Source organism: Pinus tabuliformis, chromosome 4_1, assembly GCF_031772625.1.
Source record: "Pinus tabuliformis cultivar Carrire ecotype Pingquan chromosome 4_1, CPIR1, whole genome shotgun sequence".
NCBI lineage: Eukaryota > Viridiplantae > Streptophyta > Pinopsida > Pinales > Pinaceae > Pinus > Pinus tabuliformis.
In genome coordinates, this window is record NC_142303.1 from 413,702,068 (window position 1) to 413,719,351 (window position 17,284).

The window sequence follows — 17,284 nt, forward strand, 5'->3', positions numbered from 1 at the left end:
TCAACCCCCCATCTCTTATTTATGTTCTTAATTAAGTGAGGGACAAATACTTCTTCTATAGCTTCAATGTTTAATTCAGTGGAAAATAAAAGACCTTTTAATTGCACAATTAGATTTTGAGTGTCTATAGAATTGGAGTAAAATTTGCGTGCAATCTAATGGATGGATGAAGGAGATGGTGGCACGCACTTCTTGTCAAGTATTCTAGGATGAATATGGTAATTTGGAAATAAATTCGAACCTCTATGGATCTTTTTCACCTTCTCAACCTTCTTGTAGCAGTCTCTCGGCCCCCCTTTAGTAGTTGCAGGCCTGCGTGTAACTCCTTCCTGTAGAAATTGAAAAACAAGGTTTGAAACTCCTTGATGGAACACCGAGTTTTTCCTCTCCCTATTTTTTTTGAAATGAGCGAGTATGCAAAAGAACCCGAGCCCAAGTACATAATATTCCATTTTTGGGTTGAGGCTTGGAGCGTTGTGGTGACCTGACAATCACATGGGGTTTCCTCTTTTGGACCGTTGTCCCCACTCTGAGTAATTATTTCTCCTTCCCTCATAATCACCACCCACTATTTGTGATCCCAAGTCAGTTGATGTGACACCTCCACATTGCGTGAGTGCTTACCATCACTTTTAGTTCACTAGTCGAGGGTGTCCAAGTGAACGGCCACCTCTAGCTTAGTAAAACATCCCCTCTTGACATTTATACATTGTAATTATTCACACATAGGGAGGAGATAAGAGTTTTCCATACATGTGCCTACCTCATGATGGAATTTTTAAAGGGATTTGTATGCTGGAGCTAGACCATATCATTGGCACCAAGGGAGATGGCTTATTTCCTATGTCTTTCTTCATTTCTCCTCATGATACTTGACTGCTATGTTTGTTGCGTGTGCAGGTACCCTGTTGATGTTCAAGCTACTGCTACTGGTGGAATGTCATCCTAGTTGTGACATGAATTCTTTAAAGTTGTCTCATAACATTCCATCACCCCCCTTGATGAGAAAAAACAAGATCAATGCTTTTTTTGATGTATGCAGAGGTTGCTACAGGAGGAGGTTTTCCTCCTATAGCAATCCTTTCCTTTTTCTTTGGGGTCTTTAATCTGCATGGGGGTGATGAGAGAAGTTGTAGCAAGTCCTGAGGAAATTGCTAGGATCATGAGGGAGCAGTGTAGACTTGTAGAAATGAAGATGATGGTTTCTGTTTTTTTTTTCTAAATTTTAAAAAGGGTAGGACAGAGTGATGGAATTAGTAATTTTTTTTGTGAAAAGAAATAGATGAGTGATAGATGGATGATGGACCATGATAGGGGAATGTTCTTCATATTTATTAAAGTCATAAGGTCCTTAGTGGGCTATCCTTGTCCTCCAATCTCCCTTTTGTAGATTTTTAGAACCCTCCTAAAGTGCCATAAGGCCTTCAGTAGAAATTATAGGTCCTTCCTATAACAGTCCATAGAGGAGGTGAAAATTGACTTTTGGGTTAATGGGATGGTGGAAAAAGGTGATGATATGAGTGGAGATGATGGATAAGAAGTGGATGGATGGAAGAATGGAAGAAATATTGAGAATTTTGGCCCTGTAGCCATGGAATTTGCTACTATATGTAATCCTGCAAAATGAAAAAAGGCCACCAGACATGGTATAAATACTTTTCTTGTGTTTTCTTCTTTTCTCTTGAGACATATAAGATGCCTTAGAGGAGGTTTTCAACTTGTATGCCTTCTGTAGGTGCCTTAAGAGTGGTTGTCACCTAGGGATATTTATTATGTTTTCTTCTCTTTTTTGCTCCTAAGCTGCCTCAGAGAGGTTTTCAACCTAGTAGCTAGAATCAAATGCCTCATAAAGGTTTTCATCCAAGCATTTTTTATTTTTTCTTTCTTTCCTTTCAGCCAAAATATCTAAGAGTGCTGTGGACTAGAAGCTCTGACAATCCCAATCACATTGACTTGTCTGTTGATTGTACTAACGAATTCTGCCTTAAACATAGGTTTCCTATATAACTTTAGCCTGTAAACATTGACAAGCAAGGGGATCCATTCCTTGTCAATGGTCCTTATTTGAATAACTCCATTTTCATGACATTTTTCTACCAGGTATGGTCCTAACCATCTTGTCATCAATTTTCCTTTAAAAGATTTGAACCTAGAATCATATAATGAGGCCTAATCCCCTTGTTGAAAAACCTTTTCCTTGATATGCTTATCATGCCAGACCTATCTTTGCAATTGTATAACTTCAATGTAAAGAAGGGCCTACATTCTGAATTCATCCAAGCCATTTAACTAGAGAATCCTTTCTTACTGTGCTCTCGTGACATCTATGTCCAATTCAACTCCCATTCTCAAAGTGTTATATTCAAACTCAATAGAAATAATATATTTCTTCCCATAAAATAAATCATATGGAGTGAACCTAGTAGTTGTATTCCAGGTGGTGTTATATGCCGTAGTGGCCTACACTAATATGTCTACTCAATCTCTCTTGTTGTTTCTCACAACCTTGGTGAGGATGCTCTCCAATGCCTTATTTATAACCTCTACTTGCCTATTTTCATGGGGGTGATATGTAGTAGATGTTTTTTTTCATACTATGCTACCTTAGGAGATTCTCAACCAAAAGTGATGTGAATTGAGCTCCCTGATCGATGATTGATGAGCTCCAGTATTTCAGAAAGGACGTTGCAACTCCTAGGGCTACGAAGTTTACTTCATCAACCCGGGGTTCATAAAACATTAGAGGTGACAGTGTTGTATACACAGTAGATGAAATGGTCTACTCTTGTCACTTTTCATCTGGGCTGATAGACCACTAAGGTTTTTCAAACCAATATTCTATTGACTAGAAAGAATCTAAGTACCAAATAGCAAAGGGAAAACTATTCTTAATGCAGAAAGGAAATGCTTCCTACTCTAGGAAATTAAACTGTTGAATTAGAAAGTGCTATAAAGTGACATGAAATCATCTAGCTAAGCATATACACATATTTATTGCAAAAGAGACCTAACTTAAGGTTGAATATAACATCTAGTTATCTAGACTAAATAAGCATGGAAATTATCCTAAAATTACTATGACTGCTTCATGCATGTGCTAACTAGAATTGCAGAAAAGCCTTTTTGATTTTCAATTTTATGAATGCAAATGCTAATTTAACCAATTTATTCTTTGGAAGGGGAGACATGTATGGGGAAATAGTTCTGGGATGGTGTTGAGGGTATGGAAGCCAAATGCCTAAAGATGACCATTTTTCTCAATTCGAGCTTAAAATAGGCAGCTAGAAGGTTTCCTGTAGTACTACAGGATGTCCTAGTTCTACTACAGGATGCCCTATTTTACTACAAGAAACAAGATGAAAGATTATAGAGGGTAGGGAAGGTAGAATGAAGTGTGTGAAAGGTGTTTGATGGGGGAATAAGGCACAAAGGAGGTGCACACTACCCAAGTCTCAGCCCAAGTCTTTAAGATGGTTGGACTTGCTCAAGGAAAATGTCCACTTTGCTACAAAACATAAATTCATATTAGGTTTTGTTGGAATTTGGTAGCATAGTTGGACAAGACTTGGATGAGGCTTAGAAGATGAGGTCTCCCTACATATCATAAACTCTTGCAACAATCATACACTCTTTTCTTCATTTATGCATAGGTTTATTGATATATGGAAAAGGTGAGTTGAATTTAGGAAAAACAGAATCATTAATATCTAGTGGCTGAGTCTATGAATGGAAGTTCTTCTAAACCATAGCAAACTCAAGAAAACAAAATGACAATTGCAGGTACTTCTAAGGAATTTTAGAAACAATGATCTATGCAACAAGAAATCCTAAGTTATGTAGGGGTCAAACAATAAATCTATTTTTGCGTTGTGAGAATGGAACCCTCAAACCATGATCCCATAAAGGAGATGAGGTAGAGGCCACTACCACAAGATTTTATAAAGTGTTCACTTTCACTATTGTACCACTAATCTATCTGTTCACAAATGTAAGTAAACTAAGTAATCATCCAAATACTTGTAGATTAAAATTGAAATCACTTCAACAACTAACTATGAATGTAATCTAAACATACATATACAAAAAGAGGAACCTCTACTGCTAGGGTTGGGCCCTAACCCAAGAGCTTCAACCCTCTGAGTCAACTTAGTGTTGGATCAAGGGAATGCTTCTCATTCTCATCAAAATGTCAAAAATACATAAGAGTTATCAGTCACAATGTCTTAGCTCGAAAATGCCTCTTGGCTACAACAAAAAAAGTTGAATCCTAATGAGGCCCTAGGCCTTCTTATTTATAAAACTGAAGCTACCAACAAATTCCTTAAAATTAGGGAGGCTTGGCTCCCAAACTCAAGATTAACTTGTCTTCAACTATCACTAGCTTGGCTGCCAATGACCTTGGTGGGCTTGGCTGCTTGTAACTCTGAGCTGATGAGATATGGTGGAGGAATCTTTGAGTGATTGAGGAGTTAAGGAGGGAGATGTAATATTCAAAAATACTTCTTTCTTTTCTACTTCGAGTTCCTGCACTTAAATTAGCCAAACTTTCTCAAAATCCTACAATTAATGCACATTAGGCCACATGACATAACACCTAATCTTTTACCCTTCTCAATAAGAAAAATATAATAAAATATGTAAAGAAATGTGAGAAAAAATGTTTTTAATAAGCTGGAGAGTGGCATTAAGGTCCATATAATTTACCTATTGATGAGCCTCATCATCACCCCCTACTATTAGTGTTGCTCATCCTATGAGCAAATTAATCTATGTCCATGTCTTTCATTTCTCTTGTGGCCTCTCTAACATCCCAGGATTCTGTTGATGTATTCGTCTCTTGTGGATAAAATCTTGCATGCTTCTCTATTTCCTCCCACTAATTTCTTTCCTCTTCCTCCTTTCTTCCTTCTAACATACCCAAGAGCAATGGTGGACTAAGTTTCAAACCAATCTAGTTGATTTTGAGTCTTTGTAGTGCCTTCTTATACAGTGGGGTCCTTTCTAGTGCATCCCTCATTCTTTCAGGGGAATGATACTCCCTGATCCTTAGGTTGTATGGTAGGGTGCCCCATCTCCTTTGGCATGCTTGTTGGCTTTCATCCCCTAGAAATCTCAAGGTGTCCTCAAAATGAGTGACTACTTGCTCTTGTGTAGCTAGGTATCTTGGTGCAAGTTGGGGATCATTGGTGATGATGTTGTGGGTGCTAATGATAACCATGGAATTGACCTATTCCACTTTGATGTAAAGGGGCTATTTTTCTTCTCTTTCCAACACCAACTTTACTTCCTTAGCCCTGGCCTCCTCATGAATCATCCATGATGAAAAAGGCCATTAGTTGTAAGTCCCCCAACTTTGGATTGGGGTCCCACATATTCAAGTCTGTTAAGGCCAATTTTTGTAAGTAAAATTTAGATATCTTTGCCTTATCTTCCAGGGTGCTTTGGTCATAGAGCTCAATGAACTACCTATAGTCTTGGAAAGGCATACTCCCTCGTTGTGCTAGGGTCTTTATCTCAAATTGCAACCATTAATCTTTTATATACAATGCATATGACTTTGGTGACATACTGCACTAGAGTGCCTCCATAGAGAGGCTTGCCATAATGGCCAATTGACCCTCTTTTTCCTGTATCTACCTCCTTAGCCACGTGTTTTTAGCCTCTAGTTGATATTTCATAACTCTTTCCCTGTCTCTTATCTTACTCAACTCATTGCCCATCTCTAGTAGCTTCTCTTCCATATGGCCGACATCCTATACATTCTTTGATTTAGCAATTTTCATCTAGAGATGTGTCCTTGCTCTCTCCTTCTCAAGCTCAAAGAAGAGAGGGATGCAAATTTCTATGGTATGACTCTGCCTCCCTCAATGAATCTGTAATAGGAGATGAGATATGGTTGTGGCCTAGGTTCCCGTAGCTCTTGGGATTCTCCCTTTAATATATTTGGAGCATCTGCCTCCTCTTGTACTTGTGTTGCTGCTTCCTTGCCTTTCCTTTGTCCTTGCTGTCATTCCTACTACCTTTTCTACGTTTCTTGTAGTGCTGACAGAGTTTCTTGTAGGACTATCTGTGTTTCCTGTAGGAGGCTTTTCTCTTTCTAAAATGGGGTCAAATTTTCTTTGGGGTCAAAGGTTCTTTGGTTTTCTTTACTGGGGTTGAGTTGGTGAAAACCCTCCTGACATATGTGATTGGCAACTTTGGGGAAGGCTATTTTGATGTGCCCTCTTCACCTTTCATTTCTCAAGAGACTAGTTTTCCTTATTTTTTTGGTGAGACTTCAATGATGATAGGAATTATGGTAGGTATTTTCAGTCTCCCTTGTTTGATCCTCATGCTCCTCCTTATTTTGAAATATAGGGAAGTCTGCCTTTGCCTTTTTCCTATTGACTTTATGGTTGTGCTTAGGGTAGTCAAGGAAACAAATACCTCCTTCTCTGTGGGTTTAGGAGACACTCTTGGAGATTCCTCCTCTTCCTTGGTATATTTTTTAGGGCTTCCCTCATCCTTCTATGCTTCTTATCCACTATTCTCTTCTCCCTTTGTTTTATTGGTCTCTGCCTCCTCTTCTTCCTATGATTCTTCCTCTTCTTCTTCTTCGGGTTCCTCCTCTTCTTCTTTAGGTTCTTCCTCTTCTTCCTCACCACTAGAGGTTGGGTCCCTATCATATTCAATTTCTTCAATTACAACCTCCCTGTCCATGTCCCTAAATGTGGACCATAGAATAAGGAATCTTAATTGGCTTAAGGCATCTTCTAGTATGATCTTGATTAGTCCATGATGTGCTACATACTGATGTTTTCCTTCATGTACATTTATGCTCATATATATTATTGATTGCAATAAGAAGTAGGCCACACTAAGTCTTCTATTAAGGGGTAGCTCTTCTCCAAATCTCAACACATGGAGGAGTATAAGTTGGTAACCATAGACTATACTGAGCCTTCCCTCACATGAAATATACTTGAGAATGTGATAGCTTACCTCATCCCAAGGATAGGGAAGGATCTCCCTTCTAATCCCATTTTTGTTCTCAATTGGCTCTTCATCTCTCAAGAAAAATTTCTTCTTGGCATAAGTGCTGCTAGCTTTATCCTCCTTTCTCCATTGCATTTCTAGAGGAAGTGTAGTGATTCTGCTAATGATTTCAGGGGTAATTGTTACTGACAATCCTCTCACCACAGAAGTAGCACTAACTCTAGCCTAAGGTGTGAGTGACATGGAAAATTCCCGAGCTACATCATCATCATATCCTCTAAGTAGCTCAAAGAATCCCAACCATTGATGCCTTCTAAATATCTCTACCACAAGGGGGATGGAGGTGTATTCTGGATGTCCCTGTGGGCTCCCTTTTGTTGAAACCTCCTATCATTTTCTCCTCTCTGTCAATATGACTGTAGGTAGTTTGGTGGCTTATCTCTAGAGATTTCCAAGGTGATTATGGGTTTAGAGTTTAGGAGGTTGATGACTGTAATTCTCTCTTTATCCTTACACAATTTCTCCCCACAATTTTGTCTATCACTATGCACACTGTATTTACTAGAAAAAAATGAATATTTCTTTTCCTTTTCTCTTTCCTAGCTATCAATTCAAAACACAAAGGATATGGGCCACCTACCTTTAACTGTGATGCCATGGGTGAGGAGAATTTCTTAGTAGCTAGGCCCTAGGCACCCCTTTGCATATTTTTTTGACAATTCCCACCGTTTCCTATAGTTTCTCTGTGTTTCCTGTAGGTGTTCATGTTGGGTTGTGTTATATTCTTTCCACGACTAGCCCATGTAGTTAACCGGGGGGTTAGAGGGGGGGCGGAGCCCCCCTTCGTTGTGCTGATTGTGTAGTAGAGGGGTCACAGGGGGGTTGAGGCATACCCGTAACCCCACTTTATGGGGTCTAGGGCAGTGCCTCGGAAAATTTTGGTTTTGGACCCTATGTTAGGATGGGTGGACCCACCTATGGTTTTGTGCATGATTTTTGCACATGTTTTTGGATGCGATGGTTTTCGGTCCATGGTATTGGATGCTTCAACATGTATAAATATGTATTATAACATTGAAAGGAACATGATGAAAATCAAGCCAGTAGTCCCAATTTTGGGATCTAGGGGAAAATCTCTATGTACATGTGTTTTATGTGTTATGCTCTAGCATTGTTTATTTTCTGTGTTTTAGAATTCACATGCAGGTAATTTTTTCATGGGTTAAAACCTACAGTTCACTATACGATGGCTGAGACCATATTTCTTCTTCAATGGCTCCTCCAAGTGCTCCTAATACTCCAAATCTTTAAATGAATGATGTGTGCATGAATGTTAGGAATTTTTACTATTTATGGTCGATTCCTTAGAGAGTTGTGTTGACTGACAATGTACGTGATTTCTCCTTTTGGACTGTTGGCCCACCCTTAGTTACCATGCATCCCTTTCTAGTAATCATCACCCACTTCTGTACAACTTAACTTGACCACATTTTCGTCTTGTTTTCTTTGATGTGACCTTTCCACGTGGTTTGCTGACTAGAACTCCATTTTTTGTTTTCAAGCTGAGGGTGGCCATGTTAATTTGCCACCTTCAGCTTATAAAATCAACTTTTTCATATTTCTACACTTTTATTATATTTGTACTTAGGAAAGAGTGTGGATGAGGTTCCAAACTTGTGGCTTCCTTTGCTTGGTTGATACATGATGGAGGGTGGCTCTGCTGTGCTTCTTCTTGTTTAGGTACATGTTTTCTTGTGCTCTTGCTTTGTTAATTTCACCTAGTTGATATGTTTGTCTTCTTTGTTGTGGTGTGCAGGTGCTAGCCTCTTCTGCTGCTACTGAGCTTTGGATAGGTGCCATCATGCGTGCAAGGGTGCTGATACTCTTTCTCTGCATGGATGCTAAAGGAGGAACATGGAGACTACTGTTGTGATAACACAGGCTGCTATAGGGTTTCGTGTAGTACTACAAAAAATCCTGTAGTACTACAGGAAATCCTGTAGCTGCCTATTTCCTAATTTTTTCTTGGGGGAGGAATAGGTGGTGAGGTAGTGGTGGAAGGGATGGAAATGGGGGATATGGAGTTGTAGGTGAGGTAAGCCACTGATGGTATGGACCTTGATTTTTTTGTGTTTTCCTTTAAATATATATATATATATATATACATATTATTTTATTTTTTTTCTTTTTTCTTTTTGAGTCATTTTTTTTATGGACACAAAGGGTGGCATGGTCATGAGTTGGTGTTGGGTGAGAGGTGGTGAGGTAAATGGTCTCCTCTTTCAACCCAGAACATGCATGCATCATCATTTATCAATTGCAATTCCATTCTTCTAAAGTTTTAGGACATCCTGTAGTACTACAGGAAACCCTGTAGAAATCAGAAAATTTCCTGCAAATTGGTTTTTGATGCTTGGAGATGAGAATGGATGCTGGAGACATGGTGGGCATGGAAGGTATGAAGTGAATGAGGCAAGAATGTGATGTTTCTTATCTTTCTTCCCTATGAACTTGGTGTCCTTTGTTGCCTTGAAAACCTGCAAAAATCAAAGAATTTTATTAATGGGCAAGTTTGAGGTCCCTATCATAGCATTTGTTTTTTTGAAAGACACACAAGGCACCTCAAGGGAGGCTTTCAACCTGTTTTCCTACCCTAGGTGCCTCAAGTGAGGTTTTCACCCATGGATCCTTTTATTTTTATTTTATTTTCACTCTTGGGCTGCCTCAAGGAGGTCTTTAACCCTAAAGTTGGCCTCAGGTGCCTCATGGAGGTTTTCACCTAGGTCCCTTATTGATTTTTCTCCTTTTTTTTCATTTTTTCAAAAATGAAACATTCTTTAAGGAATCAGTGAGTTGGATGCCGAGACACTTCCAATTACCATCACTTCCTTACTTATAGTACTGACAAACTCTTCCTTTGACATAGGTGTTTTGTAGGCTTTCAATCTGTACCCATTGAAAAGCAAGGGGATACCTTCTTCATCAATGGTTCTTATCTGAATAACCCCATTATCATCACACTTTTCTATCACATATGGTTCTAGCCATCTGGTCATCAATTTTCCTTTGAAATCCTTGAACTTGGAGTCATATGGAAGAGCCCAATCACCCTCTTGAAGAACTTTGTCTTTGATGTTTTTGTCATGCCAAACCTTTCTTTGTACTTGAGTCACCTCCATGGTACAAGGGCCTGCATCCTAAATTCATCTAACCTAATGAGATGGAGAAGCCTTTCTTGTAACATAAAAATCCAACTATGCTGCCATTATCAAAGTGTTGTACTCAAACTCAATGGAGAGAAAAGCCTTCTTCCCATAGACCAAATCATAAAGGGTGAAGCTAGTGGTTGTCTTCCAAGTTGTATTATAGGCCCAAAAGGCCTCCACTAGTCTGTCAACCCAATATTTCCTGCTGCTACTCACCACCTTTGTGAGATTTCTTTCTAATGATCTGCTGGTAACCTCTACTTGTCTATTGGCCTAAGGATGGTAAGCAGTTGACTTCCTATGCTTGATCTTATGCTGCCTCAACAGATTCTCAATCAGGTTTGAGGTGAATTGAGTATCCCGATTAGTGACTAGCTCTCTAGGGTACCCAAACTTGTAAAAAACATTCTCCCTTAAGAACTCAACAACTTTATCTTCTGTTGCTACCTTGAAAGCCTTGGTTTCAACCCACTTTGTCAAGTAATCAATGCACACAATTATGTACTTTTTCTGCCCTGATGGTGGATCAATGGGTCCAATGAAATCCATGCCTTGCTTGTCAAATGGTTTAAAAGTCACTTGAGGTTGCAAAGGAATTTCATACCTAGGAGTAGGTTTCCCCATTCTTTGCCACCGGTCACATTGACTGGTATATCTTCTTGCATCTTGGTGGAGAGTGGGCCAATAGTAGCCAGCTTGTAGTACCTTAAAGGTTGTTTTCTTGGCTGCAAAGTGACCTCCACAAGGCTCATCATGATAGGCTATAAGGATGTCAAAATCTTCCTCCTCCCTGACAAATCTTCTCATAATTTGATTTGGGCCTAGCTTGAGGAGATTTCCCCCAATCCAAGTGAATGGTGCGGTTTTCCTTATAATTCTTCTCTTTTCCTTGGAGGATAGATTTGGAGGGAACTGTGCAGCCACTAAGTAGTTGACTATATTAGAAAACCACGGAGAGATAACTGAAATAGCAAATAAATGCTCATCTAGTAGCTTATCATCAACCATTCCTTGCTCACCTATAGGAAAATCCAGTCTAGACAAAAAATCTATAACTACATTTTCTCTACTAGGCTTATCAATGATATTTATGTAAAACTATTATAACAAAAGAAACCATCTAATAATTCAGGCATTCACATTAGTCTTGTTCATCAAATATTTAATAGAAGCATGGTTAGTATGTACAAAGGTCTAGAAACCAGTGATGTAATGTCTAAATTTATTCAAGGAATGGACAATAGCTAGGAGCTCTTTGGAAAAATTTTCGCTGATGAAGTAAATGGCATAAGGTAACTTGTCATCTATCTGACCTAGATCTGTTCCTATAGATTTTTCAGAAGCATCAACATGGATGTGGAAAGGAAGAGCCCAATTTGGGCCTCGGAGTATAGGTGCAGTAGTCAACTTGTCCTTTAGGGTTTCTAGGGCCTCTTGGTAGCTTTCTGACCATAAAAATTCAGAGTCCTTGACCAATAGTCCAAAAAAATGTGAGGATACTTTTTTGAAGTCCTTTATGCATCTCCTATAGTATCTAGCTAAACCCAAGAAACTTCTAACATCCCTTTGCTTCTGAGGAGTAGGAACCCTCTTTATGATAGCAATTTTATATGGGTGCACTTGCAGTCTTTCCTGGGATATTAAGTGACCTAGAACATTCCCTGTAGTCATTAAGAATTCACACTTATTAGGACTAAGGGATAGGTTCATTTCAATGCATTTATTTAATACTTTTCCCAAGTTAGAGAGAGCTTCCAGGAAATCACACCCATAGGGGGTGAAAAGATCCATTTAAATTTCCACCGAGTTATGGAATAGCTCTCCAAAGATGCTCAGGACTGCCCTCTAAAAAGTGGCAGGGGCATTATACAATCCAAAATGAAGTACCCTATAAGAAAATGTACCCCAAGGATAGGTGAAGGTGGTTTTATCTTGGTCCTATTGGTCGATCCGAATCAAATTGCAACCATTGAATCCATCCAGGAAAGAGAAGAACTTTTTTCCTTCCAGACCATCTAATACTTGGTCAACGAAAGGTAGAGGGAAATGGTCCCTTTTTGTGGATTTTTTTAGCTCTATGTATTCCACACGTATCCTCCACTTCCCATTTTTCTTTGGAACCAGAACCATAGGAGACACCCACTCATTATCTGAGATGGGGTAAATGAACCCTGCATCCAACAACTTATGTAGTTCTTCTTTGACTATATCCTTGAGTGTTGGGTTCATTCTCCTCTAAGATTGGCATACTGGCTTGCAACCTTCCTTAATGTAAATGTGGTAAGTAAACACTGAATGGTGAACTCCCTTGATTTCCTTATAACTCTAGGCAAGGGCATCTAGATGCATTCTTAGCATGTCACATAACTCCTCCTCTTGATGTGCTGAGAGAGAGGGGTTGATTTTGAATGTTCTTTCTGGACCAAATTATATCATCTTGACATGAGTAGGAATTGAGTCATCTAGCCACAAATCACTCCAAGGGTTATCTTTAGCTTTCTTTACTAACTCCTCAAGAGACATGGTGTTGGGGGGCTAATTGTGGAGGATTTTCTCAATCAGGTGGTTTTCATCAGGTTCCCCCCCCCCCCCCTATAGTAGCATCAAGGGTACAAATTGGGGAAGAGTAAACTTCATCTTAATCCTCCTCTTCTAACCATAAATGTAAGTCATGCTCTAGATATAGTTGAGTAGGAGGGTACAAGACCTATTTTTTGGAAAAATGCCCATTTTTAATGGTCATATTCCCAACCCTGCAACTTATGTAAGCATCAACAATGGCTAACCATGGCCTTCCAAGGATGAGAGGATAACATTGAACTTGGTCTTAGGTTGGATAACTAAGAAGTGAGTAGGGTATTCCTAGGAATCAATGGAGACCATCACATCCTCATCAACTCCCTCAAGAGCTACTATGGACCTGTCTACAAGCTACAAGACTGTTGTGGTCTTCCTTAATGATCCTTGGAGATTTAGTTTAAGCATAGTCTCCTTGGTCATCACAATGATGGAAATCCGAAGGTCAATCAAGGTATGGGGGACAATGATACCATCGATGTGCACATCTACCACAGGACTTCCCGGATCTAGATACTTTGGGAAAATCACTCACCCCAACATTAAGTCGAACAATTGTCCAATGCCATTAATGGTAGGGATGTCTTTCTTTCTTCTCCTAGGATGTTTGAAGAATTTATCCTTGATTAACTTGTTGTAGATCGGGACATCTTTGATAGCTTGGAGGAGTGGGGTTTTAACACACAAATTTTTCAATTCACCCAGAAGTTTAGTCTCTTATGGGGTGTGCTGGATAGGATGGATTAATCTCTCGGGAAAAGGAGGTGGATTGGCTTGAGTAACACTCTCCTCCTTTTCCTCTTCAAGCTCCTTAGGTAGAGATGGAGGTTGATTATTTGGAAGCATTCTTCCAGACCTGAAGTTGATTTCTTGAATTTCCACATCATAGGTAGGGTAAGATGTTTCCCACTGTAGACCTACTATGCCTAGCTATTGTTCAGGTTTGGATTTGGTTGAGCAGGCATATGAGGTTTCTTTGGTGGATCAGGGTGAAGGAGTTGTGGTTGAGATGGAGGTGGAGGCAGTAAGGCTGGAGATTGGTTGTATGGGGGCCTCCACCCATAGGATCGTGCATTCCACTAAGGTTGTGGAGAATCATATTGCTAAAATGATTAATTGGCAGTTTGGGAATGGTATTAAGGTGCAAACAACCAGGGAGAAGGTGTAGACCATGAAGGAAGAGCAGGAGGGCACCAAGGGGGAATGGATGCATTCTAGGTAGGGTTGTAATATGAAAAGGACACAGGGGGCTTCACTCAAATAACCTATGATATATCACGTGCGTTCATGGCATACTGAACAATACCCCTAATTTGACTACATATTGGAAAATACCTCTAAAAATCACATTATTTAACCCCCTATCAATATAAACCAAATATACCTTCCCAATTTAAAAAACCCCTACTTTCACTAGATATTGTAGGTATCCATTTTTCCATTAGCATTTTTTATACCCCTTTATATTTTTTCATTAACTTTGAGCTACATTTTTTATACCTTCCAATATAAAAATCCTTTACCCCCTAATATATTCTAAATATATTATGTATTTTTTTCCTTATTATATATCCCCCAATATGAACCCACGTGCTATGGTATTGCTCCCCTAGTGAAGCCCCAATAGAAAAGGATGACCCTTTCATGCTTTACTAGTATGGATGAGGCCCTTGAGGCCTCCTTTGGTTGATATAGTAGAGTTGTTCAGTCACCCCTTCAGTTCCTTGATACACAACCTTCAACCCAAGGAGATAAGGGAATTTGTCTATGGAGTGGTTCTCCTCAGAGACCGATTTGATCTCTATAAGATTCAATGGACATTTATTTCTGGTGTGCCTTCTGGTGCATCTAGGGAAAATGGCAGCTAAGGCTCCTTCTGCTTCCTCTCGCTTACTCTTGATCTACATGGTGTCTATTTGCGGAGCAAGGGTATGCAACATTTCACTCTTGAAATCTTCCAAAATGTTCTCGATTTCACTTTGTATGGATGTGTTGGAGGAGGATGAACTGGCCAAAGCTTGACTAGCCCTATCCTTTGTTCTAGATGCTGTAGAATGATTTTTGAAAACTATCTTGATATCATCATAGGGTAACTGATATATGTTACCACCTGACAACATGTTAAGTGTTTCTAGGAGATATTCCCTGATCCCTCTAATAAGGATTAGCTTAAGTGATTTAGGATCGAGGGTGCATCTAGCCCTTTCGTAGCTGAGTTGGAACCTTTCCTCATAATTTTCCAAAGACTCATCATGTCCCGAGGTCATTCTAAAAATTTCCTCTTTGGTATCTTTGGACCTGTAATAATCCTTGTACTTATTGTTGAAGGATTGTTGCATTTGAGCCCAGGTGGTGATGTTGTCCCTGGGTAAACCCATGAACCCACGCAGGGTTGTATCTTTGAGGGTGGATGGGAACAATATAAACTTCTAGTCATCAAAGGTATAATCATAAGCTCTTCATATGACATCAAACTCAAATAAAAGGTTATTCGAGTCCTTTGAGGTTAAGCCATGGAAGTGAGGAATGCCAGAGGGGCTTATGTTTTTCATCCTAGCATCTCCATTAGTTTCTCTGATGGGAAAAACACCCTCAACTCTATTTTCAGCTCCTTCTCTATTTTCAATCCCATTTCTATTTTCAACCATGGTGTAGGTTGGTGGAATGGTCTCTTCTTCATCTTCCCCAATAGGCTCTTCAAAGATATATGGTTGCTCGCCTAATGGGTCCTCTATCTCACAACCACCAAATAAGAGGGAAGGTTGGCTATTAGATGCAGTGGGGGTATTTGGAAATTTTTTCCCTAATTTGTCTCTACTCCTATGAGGCATGAAAGGAATTTGTTTTTTTTTGTTTTTTCAGGGTTTTTTTTCTTTCCTTCAGAATTACTTACAGAATGGAAAGAAAGCAAATATTTCCAACTATTTTCCAAATGGAACTACTTTCAAAATTAGAAATAAAGCAAAGATTGCAACTAGTTTCTGAATGGAACAACTTGCCGAATTGGAAGGAAAGCAAAGATTGCAACTACTTGATGAATGGAACTACTTGCAGAATTGGAGAGAAAGCAGAGATTGCAACTATTTATTGAATGCAAGTGAAAAAAAGGAAAGAAGAAATCACATCTACTTAGACACCTCCCCAACAACAACACCAAAAAGTGATCAGCTTTAGCATTGTACCAAGGATGATGCAACTCCTAGGGCTACCAACTTTACTTCATCAACCCAAGGTTCATAAAAACTTGGAGGTGATAGTGTTGTATACACAGTAGATGCAATGGTCTACTCTCATCACTTTTTAATTGGGTCGATAGACGACTAGGTTTTTCAAACTAGTATTCTATTGACTAGAAGGAGTCTGATTAGCAAATAGCAAAGGGAAAACTATTCTTAATGCAGAAAGGAAATGTTGCCTACTCTAGGAAATGAAATTGTTGAATTGGAAAGTGATATAACGTGACTTGAAATCATCTAGCTAAGAATCTACACATATTTCTTCCAAAAGAGATCTCACTTAACCTTGCATCTAACATCTAGTTATTTGGACAAAATAAGCATGGAAATTATCCTAAAACTACTGTGACTGCTGCATGCATGTGTTAAGTAGAAATTGTAGAAAAACCTTTTTGATTTTCAATTTTATGAATGTAAATTCTAATTTAACCAATTTGTTCTTTGGAAGGGGAGACATGTATGAGGAAACAGGTCTAGACTGGTTTTGAGGGGTACGGAAGCCAAGTGGAGGCCTAATATGAGCTCATATGACCATTTTTGCTCAACTTAGGCTTAAAATAGGCTGCTACAGTGTTTCTTGTAGCACTACATGACATCCTAGTTCTACTACATGGTGCCCTGTTTTACTACAGGAAACATGCTGAAAACTTATAGGGGGTAGGGAAAGTAGAATGAAGTGTGTTAAATGTGTCTAATGGGGGAATAAGGCATAAAGGAGGTGCAAACTACCCAAGTCTTAGCCCAAGTCTTCAATATGGTTGGACTTGCTCAAGGAAAATGTCCACTTTGCTACAAAACAGAAATTCAGATTAGGGTTTGGTGGACTTTGGTAGCATAGATGGAGAAGACTTAGATGAGGCTGGAAAGATGAGGTCTCCCTGTAGATTAGAAACTCCTGCAACAATCATACACTCTTTTCTTCATTTATGCACAACTTTATTTAAATGTGGAAAAGATGAGTTGAATGTAGGAAAAACAAAATTATTAATAGCTAGTGGCTAGGTCTATGAATGGAAGTGCTTCTAAACCATAACAAACTGAACAAACCAAAATGACAATTGTAAGTACTTCTAAGGAATTTTAGAAAAAATGATCCATGCAACAAGAAATCCTAAGTTATGCAGTGATCAAATAATAAATTTGTTTTTGGGCTATGAGAATGGAACCTGTTGTAGCAGCTACAACCAAACTCCAAAATATTGCCTTAGCTTTGTTTTGGAGCCTACCTACCAACCTTTCACAATAGCATGTCTTGCCTTGTCAAGTACACAAGATTCAGTGATTTTCTTG